The sequence below is a fragment of the Rhipicephalus microplus genome, unplaced genomic scaffold (genome assembly GCF_043290135.1).
Source record: "Rhipicephalus microplus isolate Deutch F79 unplaced genomic scaffold, USDA_Rmic scaffold_345, whole genome shotgun sequence".
In the NCBI taxonomy this organism is placed as follows: Eukaryota; Metazoa; Arthropoda; class Arachnida; order Ixodida; family Ixodidae; genus Rhipicephalus; species Rhipicephalus microplus.
The window spans coordinates 55,001-67,500 of record NW_027464913.1 but is presented as its reverse complement, the minus strand read 5'-3'; the positions used below and the strand labels follow the sequence as shown (position 1 = coordinate 67,500).

At 60.7% G+C, this 12,500-nt stretch overlaps 3 non-coding genes across 3 annotated transcripts in view; all 3 read right to left on the bottom strand.

Moving 5' to 3' along the window:
* The window catches only part of LOC142793914 (large subunit ribosomal RNA), a 3,958-nt gene extending 3,806 nt beyond the window's left edge, over positions 1-152 (bottom strand). The window contains exon 1 of the ribosomal RNA XR_012891923.1: positions 1-152. This exon is cut by the window's left edge and continues 3,806 nt beyond it. This is a non-coding gene — a ribosomal RNA (large subunit ribosomal RNA).
* Positions 153-1,306: 1,154 nt separating this feature from the next.
* LOC142793920 (5.8S ribosomal RNA) lies at positions 1,307-1,459 on the bottom strand. Its single transcript, XR_012891927.1, has one exon. It is a non-coding gene; the product is annotated as a 5.8S ribosomal RNA (ribosomal RNA).
* Positions 1,460-3,178: 1,719 nt separating this feature from the next.
* LOC142793907 (small subunit ribosomal RNA) lies at positions 3,179-4,993 on the bottom strand. Its single transcript, XR_012891916.1, has one exon. It is a non-coding gene; the product is annotated as a small subunit ribosomal RNA (ribosomal RNA).
* Positions 4,994-12,500: the final 7,507 nt, after the last annotated feature.

The following is a 12,500-nucleotide window of genomic DNA, read 5'->3' as shown; positions in this document are numbered from 1 at the left end:
CACATTTCCCGACCGCCTGCAAGGACGGGGGATTCGGTGCTGGGCTCGGTCCCGTTTCGCTCGCAGCTACTCGGGGAATCCCTGTTGGTTTCTTTTCCTCCGCTTAGTGATATGCTTAAATTCAGCGGGTTGTCTCGCCTGATCTGAGGTCGACAGCGGATACATTCGCTTCCATCAACTTCCTGCACGACCGCGTGCGCTCGCCCTACCAAGTGCGCCCGCAACCCTGTACAAGGCCACTTCTTCACAAGGCTGGCAATCGGCTTCCCCGCTGCACGCGTGCGGCGCACAACCGGTGTGACGTGGAAGTGACGGGACACGTTCGTAAACCCATCGCGAACCGAGTACGACGCCCTACCAAGTGCGCCCGCAACCCTGTACAGGGTCACATCTTCACAAGGCTGGCAAGCGGCATTCCGCTGCGCGCGTGCGTCGTCCGAGCAGTTGCGTGATAAACGACCGTGTCGAAAGCCCAAACACCGCCGAGGCCAGTCGCCGCCGCCGCAAGGGCAGCCACGCAGCCTGGCGAGAGGCATCGTCTCGTGTAGCGTCGCCCCCGCCCCAACTGGAGTGGCCCAGTTTTTTGAACGGGACGGGAACTGCGAAGCACTTAGACCGACGGCGGACTACGACGAGAACGCCTTAAGCTTCGCCAACGTTTCGCCAACTCGTGCGGGAGACTTTTTCCGCTTCGCGGCAAGTCGTCGCGCCGTGCTCTCCGCATCAACCGCGTACGCAGCGAACCGCAAACGTCGGGCGCAGCCTCCTCACCTCCCTGCGCTTTGCGCGCGAACGTTCCCTGTTCGCGCGGCAAAGCCTGGAGGAGGCACGGCCCCGCAGCGTGTTCGAGCGCCCGGTCTACGGGACACCCTGCTTACTTCGAGGGCAACAAGCGCAACGCAAGGCTGCGATCTCGCGCACTTTGCGCACGGCTGGAGAAGCTTTGCTGGCCGGCTTTCGCTCCTCGTGTTTACCGTGCGTTAAAGTTGCGCGTCCGTGGCTCTCGCAGCTCTTGCGCGCCCGGTCGCAGAGAGGAGTACGCAACCTCGACCGCACTTTCCCTGCAGGCTTCCTTCCGACTCGAAGTCCTGCGGCGGTCTCAACGAGGTGCCACATCCTCAATGCAGTCGGTCGCCCCCGTTTCGGTTGGGCTCTGGCACGACGGTCGCCACCGTCTCGCCCTTGAGTGGCCGCTGTTGGCGCTCGCTGTGAGGTGTTCAGCGTGCTGTCCGTGTTGCCGACGCGGTCAAAACGAGTCGACGGCTCACGTTCCCTTGTGCGCCGAAGGCTCTCTTGATATGTGATCCGACCCTCAGACAGACGAAGCCAAGGGAAGACCCAAGGCCGCAATGTGCGTTCAAAGAATCAGTGCTCAGTGTGTCCTGCAATTCACACCAAGTCTCGCAGCTGGCTGCGTTCTTCATCGACCCGAGAACCGAGTGATCCACCGCTTAGAGTCGTGAAAAAGTGTTTGTTCAATTCCGTACAGTCAAAACCAAACGTTTCTGGCACTCGGCCAAACAGTGGCCAAGAAGGGCGCTTTTCAGCGCACGCTTGGACTCCAAAACTCTGCCGCGCCTTTTTCGGCTGCCGCAAATCGAGCAAACGGTGTGTTTCGGACGGCGTTTCGCTTCCGCTACTTGCGAGTGCTTTCGTGGTCCACCCCTCTATAAATACTCGGGAGGCGTCGAAGCCGGTTCTCCAAGCCGGACCCGTAGGTATCGTTGTGTGCTCGCTCTCATTGGCCCGCCTAACCAGAAAATGCCTGCGGTACACCCATTTGGATAAGAGTGCACGCAGATGCGGGCCTCGACGGCTACACATTTCCTCGGGCGGCCGCCTCCCGGCCTCCGTGGAGCGCGGGATGCACGGTCCCATCGACAAGCCTCTCCCGTTTTTACCGTGGCGTCGCGGTTCACCACGGCGGGCGGGTCGGTCTCCTCCGCATAAAAAGGGGGACCCCCGCTTTTTGTTCCACGAAATCGCACAAGCTTTTTTCGCATCCACGGTTTGCCACCGCACACCAAAATGCCGATCCGGCTGCCTACTTTAGCCAACAGGTGGAGCCAGGCGCGCCGTACTTGCGCGGCACTTCCCACGTCCACCGAAGTCGGTGCCAAGGACCACTTTCGGCGCCGGAGCCGCGTACGAGCCTACTCGAGGCGGAAGAACGAAGCCAGCAAGGGCCTGGCCGCAAGTGCGTTCAATTGTCGGGACGTCCAAGTCCCTCGTTCTTCCGTGCTTCCTCTTTCGGCAAGTCGTTGCGGCACCTTCCCAAAGCGCGCAGACCCGCTAATCGCGACGAGCGCGACGTGGCCGTGCCGCCTTTCCCTCGGCAGCAAGCAAAACGCCTGGCAACGTCGACGCTCCCCTAACCGCGATCTCGCACCGTGTTTCGTGTGGCGAATTCAAAAGCCGGCCGGCGCTGCTGCAACCATTACGGTCGGTACGCATACGCCGCGGAGGGCGGGACGGTCATCGGAGCGTGCGGTTCCTCCATCGAGTACTGCGCACCTCGGCCGTCGCATCGCCGTGCCATGACCGGCCGCGCGTCAACGCGAACCGGTGCCAGCGAGATCCCTCGCCTGCAAGAACCGACCGGCAGCCTCCGTCACCCGAGGACGCGGAGGCGCTTGCCGCGGACGGCGGGACGGTATGCACTGGTGCACAGCGGACCCGTCACATCGCCAGTTCCTTGACCGACCGCCGACGCTTGTGCCGTTCCTCTCGTACTTGGCAGTCGCCGCGCGATTGTCGGGTCTCGTTCTTGCACGCTCGAACGGTCGGGAGGGCACTCGGCTGGCGTTTCGGGAACGCGCAGCCTCGCCTTCTACCGACGTAACCACGACTCGCCGTTCGCGCTCCGCCGCTCCTGTTTACAGTACTAGGCGGTCCCGCAGCGGTCGGGTCGCGCATTTCGAGCGCTTCGAGCCACGGTGCAGTGGCGGGTCGAAAGCCGACCTATGAGTGCGTTGCGCCGTTTGTACCCGCGTCCGCCACCTGGCCGACCGTCCAAGGTCGCGGTGTTGGCGTCCGCTGGGCGCAACAATTTGTCACGGGGTGCCGCTCCACATTCAGGCAGCCCCGTGGGGAAAAGCCGACCCCGCGTCCAAACGGGGTCAGCGGCAGAAAGTGTCGGGCGCAGACGCAGCTGAGGCGCTCACCCTTCACAATCCGTTAATGATCCTTCCGCAGGTTCACCTACGGAAACCTTGTTACGACTTTTACTTCCTCTAAATGATCAAGTTTGGTCATCTTTCCAACAGACCGGCGCAACCGAAAGGCCGCGCCGGACATCGGTCCGAAGACCTCACTAAATCATTCAATCGGTAGTAGCGACGGGCGGTGTGTACAAAGGGCAGGGACGTAATCAACGCGAGCTTATGACTCGCGCTTACTGGGAATTCCTCGTTCAAGGGGAACAATTGCAAGCCCCTATCCCAATCACGAAAGAAGTTCCACGGGTTACCCAGTCTTTTCAGACAGGGATAAAGACACGCTGCTTCCTTCAGTGTAGCGCGCGTGCGGCCCCGGACATCTAAGGGCATCACAGACCTGTTATTGCTCTGTTTCGTGCGGCTAGGAGCCGCTTGTCCCTCTAAGAAGGTTGTAAGGTGCTGGGAACCCCGCACCTATTTAATAGGCTAGAGTCTCGTTCGTTATCGGAATTAACCAGACAAATCGCTCCACCAACTAAGAACGGCCATGCACCACCATCCACCGAATCAAGAAAGAGCTCTCAATCTGTCAATCCTCCCAGTGTCCGGGCCGGGTAAGTTTTCCCGTGTTGAGTCAAATTAAGCCGCAGGCTCCACTCCTGGTGGTGCCCTTCCGTCAATTCCTTTAAGTTTCAGCTTTGCAACCATACTTCCCCCGGAACCCAAATACTTTGGTTTCCCGGAAGCTGCCCGCCGAGTCATTTGAGTAACTCAGGCGGATCGCTGGTTGGCATCGTTTATGGTCAGAACTAGGGCGGTATCTGATCGCCTTCGAACCTCTGACTTTCGTTCTTGATCAATGAAAACATTCTTGGCAAATGCTTTCGCAGTAGTTCGTCTTGCGACGGTCCAAGAATTTCACCTCTAGCGCCGCAATACGAATGCCCCCGTCCGTCCCTCTTAATCATTACCTCGTATTCCAAAAACCAACAGAACAGAAACGAGGTCTTGTTCTATTATTCCATGCAAGTTTATTCAGGCGACTCGCCTGCGTTGAGCACTCTAATTTTTTCAAAGTAAAAGCACCGGCCATCTCGAGGCACACAATGAAGTGCACCAAGAAAGAACCGGCATGATGTTCAGTCCGAGCCGTCGCATCGGGTAGATGCACTACTCGTCTGGAACTGAGATCCAACTACGAGCTTTTTAACCGCAGCAGCTTTAGTATACGCTATTGGAGCTGGAATTACCGCGGCTGCTGGCACCAGACTTGCCCTCCAATTGATCCTCGTTAAAGGATTTAGAGTGTACTCATTTCAATTACGGGGCCTCAAAAGAGTCCCGTATTGTTATTTTTCGTCACTACCTCCCCGTGCCGGGAGTGGGTAATTTGCGCGCCTGCTGCCTTCCTTGGATGTGGTAGCCGTTTCTCAGGCTCCCTCTCCGGAATCGAACCCTGATTCTCCGTTACCCGTAACAACCATGGTAAGCAAGTAACCTACCATCGAAAGTTGATAAGGCAGACACTTGAAAGAAACGTCGCCGGCTCGTGGCCATGCGATCAGCACAAAGTTATCCAGAGTCACCACACAATACGGGCCGAAACCCGATCGATCTTGGTCTAATAAAAGCACCCGTTACCCAAAGGGCTCCAGGCTCACTGCATGTATTAGCTCTAGAATTGCCACAGTTATCCAAGTAGGAAGAAACGATCTAAGGAACCATAACTGATTTAATGAGCCATTCGCGGTTTCGCCTTATTTCGGCATGTACTTAGACATGCATGGCTTAATCTTTGAGACAAGCATATGATTACTGGCAGGATCAACCAGGTAATTGTTCGACTGCGCGTCCGTCCTCGCCCTCGGCGGGCCGGACGCAGTCTGTGTGCGGCGGAGGCCACCTTCAGGCGCCCCAACACGCTTATTTTGCACTCCGAGATGACGGCGTTCGAGCTCGCTACGGCACAACCTTCCCGAAAGACGAGTGGGAGCCGTGCGGCAAGAAGCACGTTCATGCTCGCTCTTTTTCGTTGCATCGACTCGGTCGCGCCGTGCGGGTTGCCCAAGCCCGCTGCACTGTCGGTGGACCGGCCGGAACTAGCAACGGAGCCGAGACTGCAAAGCCGCCAGACGACGGGTCACGCCCGCGTCTTCGGCGCTTTCGCATCTGAATCGCCCGAGGACGACACGGAACACACCTCGATATCGTGGTAAAACGGCACCGTCCGACAACCAGCCCCTAACGCATCAAGCGGATGAGGCTGCAGACGACTGCCGTGGATTCCCCTGGAGCAGACCCGAGGACACGCTTGACGAGGCCGAAGCCCGCCGCATATCAGACACCCGGTCGCTTTCGCGTACGCCGCTCACGAGAACCCCCACATAATAGCAGCGATAAGTACCCAGACCTCCTTGGGCCCTAATACGAGCGTACTCGAGAAAATTTCACCGCGGGTGTGCCCCGAAACGTGTGGCATGTTGAGCGTGCCACAAGTCTACGTCGCTCTCAAACCCGCCGAGGTCGTAGAATTTGCGACCCTACTCACGAAATTCCCACCGAGGATACGGCCGCAAACGTACCGCACCTTGGGTAGGCCACGAGTTTGTGCAACACTACGCTGACGGCACAGCACCGAGGTCGTGCGCGCACGCACGGGAAAATTCCGCCGCGGTTTCTGCCGAAAACGTGAGGCACCACGACTCTCCGCAAGTTCGCGTCGACTGCGAAAGACCGAAGTCGTGAACGACGTGTCCGCTACTCGCCGCCGACACGCTGGACACCAAACGTACAACGACTCGACGGCGTCGTAGAGGCCCACGACGCGGTTTTCCTTAACGACGTCTCGGCGTGGCACCGACAGGTTAGAACGGCCGACCAACGTTCCCTGTCCGCCGTTCGGCTCAGTCGAAGGGCTCGGCGACTTCGGCAACGCTGCGAAGCCGCACGGTGACGCACGCCATGTCCCCATTTTTTTTTTTCTTTCTGCGTCTGCCGGGGTGCCCCTATAATAGCAGCGATAAGCACCCAGACCGCCGTGGGTCGCTCGCCCCGGCTGACGTGGTTTTTCGTACTCCTGCGGCGGTCGCCGTCAAGCACGTCCAAATACGCTACTTTCGTGGGCGCATTCACGCTCTTTCGCTTCGCCGGAGTGCCAGCACTCACTCTGCCAAAAACGGCGAACATCCGAGCGGCGGTTCCCACTTTTGCGTCGGCGTCGCAAACCCCGCCCCGGCAGACGAGGTTTGCCGTACTCGTGCGACGGTGGCCGGCGGGCACGTCGAAAGACGCCGATATCGTGCGCGAATTGGCGCACCTTGGCTTCACCGGAGTGCCGCCACTGACTCCTCCAAAAACGGCGAAGATCCGAGCGGCGCTTCCCACTTTCGCATCGGCGTCCCGAACTCCGCCCCGGCTGACGCGGTTTACCGTACTCGTGCGACGGTCGCCGGCGAGCACGTGGAAAGACGCCGATATCGTGCCCGAATCGGCTCCGTTCGGCTTCGCCGGAGTGCCAGCACTGGCTCGGCGAAAGACGACGAACATCCGAGCGACGGTTCTCACTATTGCGTACGCGTCGCAAACCCCGCCCCGGCAGACGCACTTTGCCGTACTCGTGCGACGGTCGCCGGCGAGCACGTAGAAAGACGCCGATATCGTGCCGGAATCGGCCCCGTTTGGCTTCGCCGGAGTGCCAGCACTCACTCGGCCACAAACGGCGAACATCCGAGCGGCGGTTCCCACTTAGCCGTCGGCGTCCCGAACTCCGCCCCGGCAGACGCGGTTGCCGAGCTCGTGCGACTAGCGACCGCGAAGCCGTCTCGCGACGCCGCTTTCGTGCGCGGCTCCCACTGCGACCTGGGTCACCCGAGGTCGACGAGCAAAAAAGAATGTCGAAAAAAATTTTTTTTTTTTTTGCGTCTGCCGGGGTGCCCCTATAATAGCAGCGATAAGCACCCAGACCGCCATGGGTCGCTCGCCCCGGCTGACGTGGTTTTTCGTTTTCCTGCGGTGGTCGTCGTCAAGCACGTCCAAACACGCCACTTTCGTGGGCGCATTCGCGCTCTTTCGCTTCGCCGGAGTGCCAGCACTCACTCTGCCAAAAACGGCGAACATCCGAGCGGCGGTTCCCACTTTTGCGTCGGCGTCGCAAACCCCGCCCCGGCAGACGAGGTTTGCCGTACTCGTGCGACGGTGGCCGGCGGGCACGTCGAAAGACGCCGATATCGTGCGCGAATTGGCGCACCTTGGCTTCACCGGAGTGCCGCCACTGACTCCTCCAAAAACGGCGAAGATCCGAGCGGCGCTTCCCACTTTCGCATCGGCGTCCCGAACTCCGCCCCGGCTGACGCGGTTTACCGTACTCGTGCGACGGTCGCCGGCGAGCACGTGGAAAGACGCCGATATCGTGCCCGAATCGGCTCCGTTCGGCTTCGCCGGATTGCCAGCACTGGCTCGGCGAAAGACGACGAACATCCGAGCGACGGTTCTCACTATTGCGTACGCGTCGCAAACCCCGCCCCGGCAGACGCACTTTGCCGTACTCGTGCGACGGTCGCCGGCGAGCACGTAGAAAGACGCCGATATCGTGCCGGAATCGGCCCCGTTTGGCTTCGCCGGAGTGCCAGCACTCACTCGGCCACAAACGGCGAACATCCGAGCGGCGGTTCCCACTTAGCCGTCGGCGTCCCGAACTCCGCCCCGGCAGACGCGGTTGCCGAGCTCGTGCGACTAGCGACCGCGAAGCCGTCTCGCGACGCCGCTTTCGTGCGCGGCTCCCACTGCGACCTGGGTCACCCGAGGTCGACGAGCAAAAAAGAATGTCGAAAAAAATTTTTTTTTTTTTTTTGCGTCTGCCGGGGTGCCCCTATAATAGCAGCGATAAGCACCCAGACCGCCATGGGTCGCTCGCCCCGGCTGACGTGGTTTTTCGTTTTCCTGCGGTGGTCGTCGTCAAGCACGTCCAAACACGCCACTTTCGTGGGCGCATTCGCGCTCTTTCGCTTCGCCGGAGTGCCAGCACTCACTCTGCCAAAAACGGCGAACATCCTAGTGGCGGTTCCCACTTTTGCGTCGGCGTCGCCAACCCCGCCCCGGCATACGCGGTTTGCCGTACTCGTGCGGCGGTGGCCGGCGGGCACGTCGAAAGACACCGATATCGTGCGCGAGTCGATGCTTCTTGGTCTCGCAGGAGGGCCGCCACTCACTCCTGCAAAAACGGCGAAGATCCGAGCGGCGCTTCCCACTTTTTCGTCGGCGTCGCAAACCTCGCCCCGGCAGACGCGCTTTGCCGTACTCGTGCGACGGTCGCCGGCGAGCACGTCGAAATACGCCGATATCGTGCCCGAATCGGCCCCGTTTCGCTTCGCCGGAGTGCCAGCACTCGCTCGGCCAAAGACGACGAACATCCGAGCGACGGTTCCCACTATTGCGTACGCGTCGCGAACCCCGCCCCGGCAGACGCGGTTTGCCGTACTCGTGCGGCGGTGGCCGGCGGGCACGTCGAAAGACGCCGATATCGTGCACGAATTGGCGCTCCTTGGCTTCACCGGAGTGCCAGCACTCACTCGGCCAAAAACGGCGAACATCCGAGCAGCGGTACCCACTTAGCCGTCGGCATCCCGAACTCCGCGCCGGCTGACGCGGTTGCCGAGCTCGTGCGACTAGCGACCGCGAACGCGTCTCGCGACGCCGCTTTCGTGCGCGGCTCCCATTGCGACCTGGGTTACCCGAGCTCGACCAGCAAAAAAGAAGGTCGAAAATTTTTTTTTTTTTTTCTGCGTCTGCCGGGGTGCCCCTATAATAGCAGCGATAAGCACCCAGACCGCCGTGTGTCGCTCGCCCCGGCTGACGTGGTTTTTCGTACTCCTGCAGCGGTCGCCGTCACGCACGTCCAAATACGCCACTTTCGTGGGCGCATTCGCGCTCTTTCGCGTCGCCGGAGTGCCAGCACTCACTCTGCCAAAAACGGCCAACATCCGAGCGGCGGTTCCCACTTTTGCGTCGGCGTCGTAAACCCCGCCCCGGCAGACGCGGTTTGCCCTACTCGTGCGACGGTCGCCGGCGAGCGCGTCGAAAGACGCCGATATCGTGCGCTAATTGGCGCTCCCTGGCTTCTCCGGAGTGCCGCCACTCACTCCTCCAAAAACGGCGAAGATCCGAGCGGCGTTCTCCACTTTCGCATCGGCGTCCCGAACTCCGCCCGGGCTGACGCGGTTTACCGTACTCGTGCGACGGTCGCCGGCGGGCACGTCGAAAGACGCCGATATCGTGCCGTAATCGGCCCCGTTTGGCTTCGCCCGTGTGCCAGCACTCACTCGGCCAAAAACGGCGAACATCCGAGCAGCGTTTCCCACTTTCGCATCGGCGTCCCGAAGCCCGCCCCGGCAGACGCGGTTTGCCCTACTCGAGCGACGGTCGCCGGCGATCACGTCGAAAGGCGCCGAATTCGTGCACGAATCGATGCTTCTTGGTCTCGCAGGAGGGCCGCCACTCACTCCTGCAAAAACGGCGAAGATCCGAGTTGCGCTTCCCACTTTTTCGTCGGCGTCCCGAACTACGCCCCGGCTGACGCGGTTTACCGTACTCGTGCGACGGTCGCCGGCGGGCACTTCAAAATACGCCGATTTCGTGGGCGCATTCACGCTGTTTCGCTTCCCCGGAGTGCCAACACTCACTCTGCCGAAAGCGGCGATCATCCGAGCGGCGGTTCCCACTTTTGCGTCGGCTTCGCAAACGGCGCCCCGGCAGACGCGCTCGTGCGACGTACTCGTGCGACGGTCGCCGGCGAGCACGTCGAAAGACGCCGATATCGTGCTCGAATCGACCCCGTTTCGCTTCGCCGGAGTGCTGCCAGTCACGGCGCAGAAAACGGCGAACAAGTGTTTTTTTTTTTTTTTTTTCCTAGAATTTGTGTTATAGAAGGCACATTTGATATCGGACGATAATTTTCAACTTTATCACGCGCACCGATTTTCGTGTAGAGGTTTGCAAGTTTATGGGAATTTCTCCACTTGGAATAATGCGATTTAGTAGTACTACGAGAACTTCATGGATGTACTCAAGGGTACGGGGCAAGTCAGTTACGTCAACACCTGCAGATTTTTTACACTTCAAACTGAAAATTGTTGGTTGTGAGTCCTCGTGTGATATTAAAGGCCGATTCGCTAACACATAGAACAAAGAAAGAAAGGAAGAAAAAACGCCCGCGCTCGCTCAAGAAACCTGGGTTCGCAACAAGTGGCAACAACAAGCAACCGAGCGAGTGCGCCAAAACCCGTGGCGGCCGAACAAACGCGAAGTCCCAACCGCGTCAGCCGGGGCGGCACGGGACAGGAAAAATCACTTCAGCCGGGGCGGCGGGGCACCGAATAAACCTCGTCACCTCGTCGCAGGATAAAAGAGGAAACAAAAAGTCTAAACAGCGTCTGCTGGAGCGAATGCGTAATAAAACAACAACAACAACAAAAAAAAAAAACACCCGCGCTCAAGAAGTCTGCAATCACCACAAAAGGCGACTGTGACCGAGCAGCGTCAGCCGGGGCCGTGCGGAAACGGAAAAACCGCGACTACCGGGGCGTCGAGGCACCGAAAAATCCACTTCAGCCGCGGCGAAAAAAAAAAACAAAAAGAAAGACGGAGGGGGGGGGGGGGAACCACGTCTGCCGGGGCGAAGGAAAAAAAAAAAACGCGTCTGCCGGGGCGAGCCCGGGTGCGGCACCACCGGGAAAACTGTGGCAAACAGACATGGCGATCGAGTGAGTGGGCCGCCAGCCAGGCTCAGCCAAAAAGTGCAAAGTCCGAACTGCGTCAGCCGGGGCGGCAAAAACCACGTCAGCCGGGGCGGCGCAAAAAACCGCGTCTGCCGGGGCGGCACGAAACCGCGTCAGCCGGGGCGGCGCGAAAACTGCGTCAGCCGGGGCGAAAGAAAAAAAAAAAAAAAACGCGTCTGCCGGGGCGAGCCCGGGTGCGGCACCACCGGGAAAACTGTGGCAAACAGACATGGCGATCGAGTGAGTGGGCCGCCAGCCAGGCACAGCCGAAAAGTGCAAAGTCCGAACCGTGTCAGCCGGGGCGGCAAAAAACCGCGTCAGCCGGGGCGGCGCAAAAAACCGCGTCTGCCGGGGCGGCACGAAACCGCGTCTGCCGGGGCGGCGCGAAAACTGCGTCAGCCGGGGCGAGCCCGGGTGCGGCACCACCGGGAAAACTGTGGCAAACAGACATGGCGATCGAGTGAGTGGGCCGCCAGCCAGGCTCAGCCAAAAAGTGCCAAGTCCGAACTGCGTCAGCCGGGGCGGCAAAAAACCGCGTCAGCCGGGGCGGCGCAAAAAACCGCGTCTGCCGGGGCGGCGCGAAAACCGCGTCTGCCGGGGCGGCGCGAAAACTGCGTCAGCCGGGGCGAAAGAAAAAAAAAAACGCGTCTGCCGGGGCGAGCCCGGGTGCGGCACCACCGGGAAAACTGTGGCAAACAGACATGGCGATCGAGTGAGTGGGCCGCCAGCAAGGCTCAGCCAAAAAGTGCTAAGTCCGAACTGCGTCAGCTGGGGCGGCAAAAAACCGCGTCTGCCGGGGCGGCACGAAACCGCGTCAGCCGGGGCGGCGCGAAAACCGCGTCTGCCGGGGCGGCACGAAACCGCGTCAGCCGGGGCGGCGCGAAAACTGCGTCAGCCGGGGCGAGCCCGGGTGCGGCACCACCGGGAAAACTGTGGCAAACAGACATGGCGATCGAGTGAGTGGGCCGCCAGCCAGGCACAGCCGAAAAGTGCTAAGTCCGAACTGCGTCAGCCGGGGCGGCAAAAACCGCGTCAGCCGGGGCGGCGCGAAAACCGCGTCTGCCGGGGCGGCACGAAACCGCGTCAGCCGGGGCGGCGCGAAAACTGCGTCAGCCGGGGCGAGCCCGGGTGCGGCACCACCGGGAAAACTGTGGCTAACAGACATGGCGATCGAGTGAGTGGGCCACCAGCCAGGCTCAGCCAAAAAGTGCGAAGTCCGAACTGCGTCAGCCGGGGCGGCAAAAACCGCGTCAGCCGGGGCGGCGCAAAAAACCGCGTCTGCCGGGGCGGCACGAAACCGCGTCAGCCGGGGCGGCGCGAAAACTGCGTCAGCCGGGGCGAAAGAAAAAAAAAAAACGCGTCTGCCGGGGCGAGCCCGGGTGCGGCACCACCGGGAAAACTGTGGCAAACAGACATGGCGATCGAGTGAGTGGGCCGCCAGCCAGGCACAGCCGAAAAGTGCCAAGTCCGAACTGCGTCAGCCGGGGCGGCAAAAAACCGCGTCAGCCGGGGCGGCGCAAAAAACCGCGTCTGCCGGGGCGGCACGAAACCGCGTCAGCCGGGGCGGCGC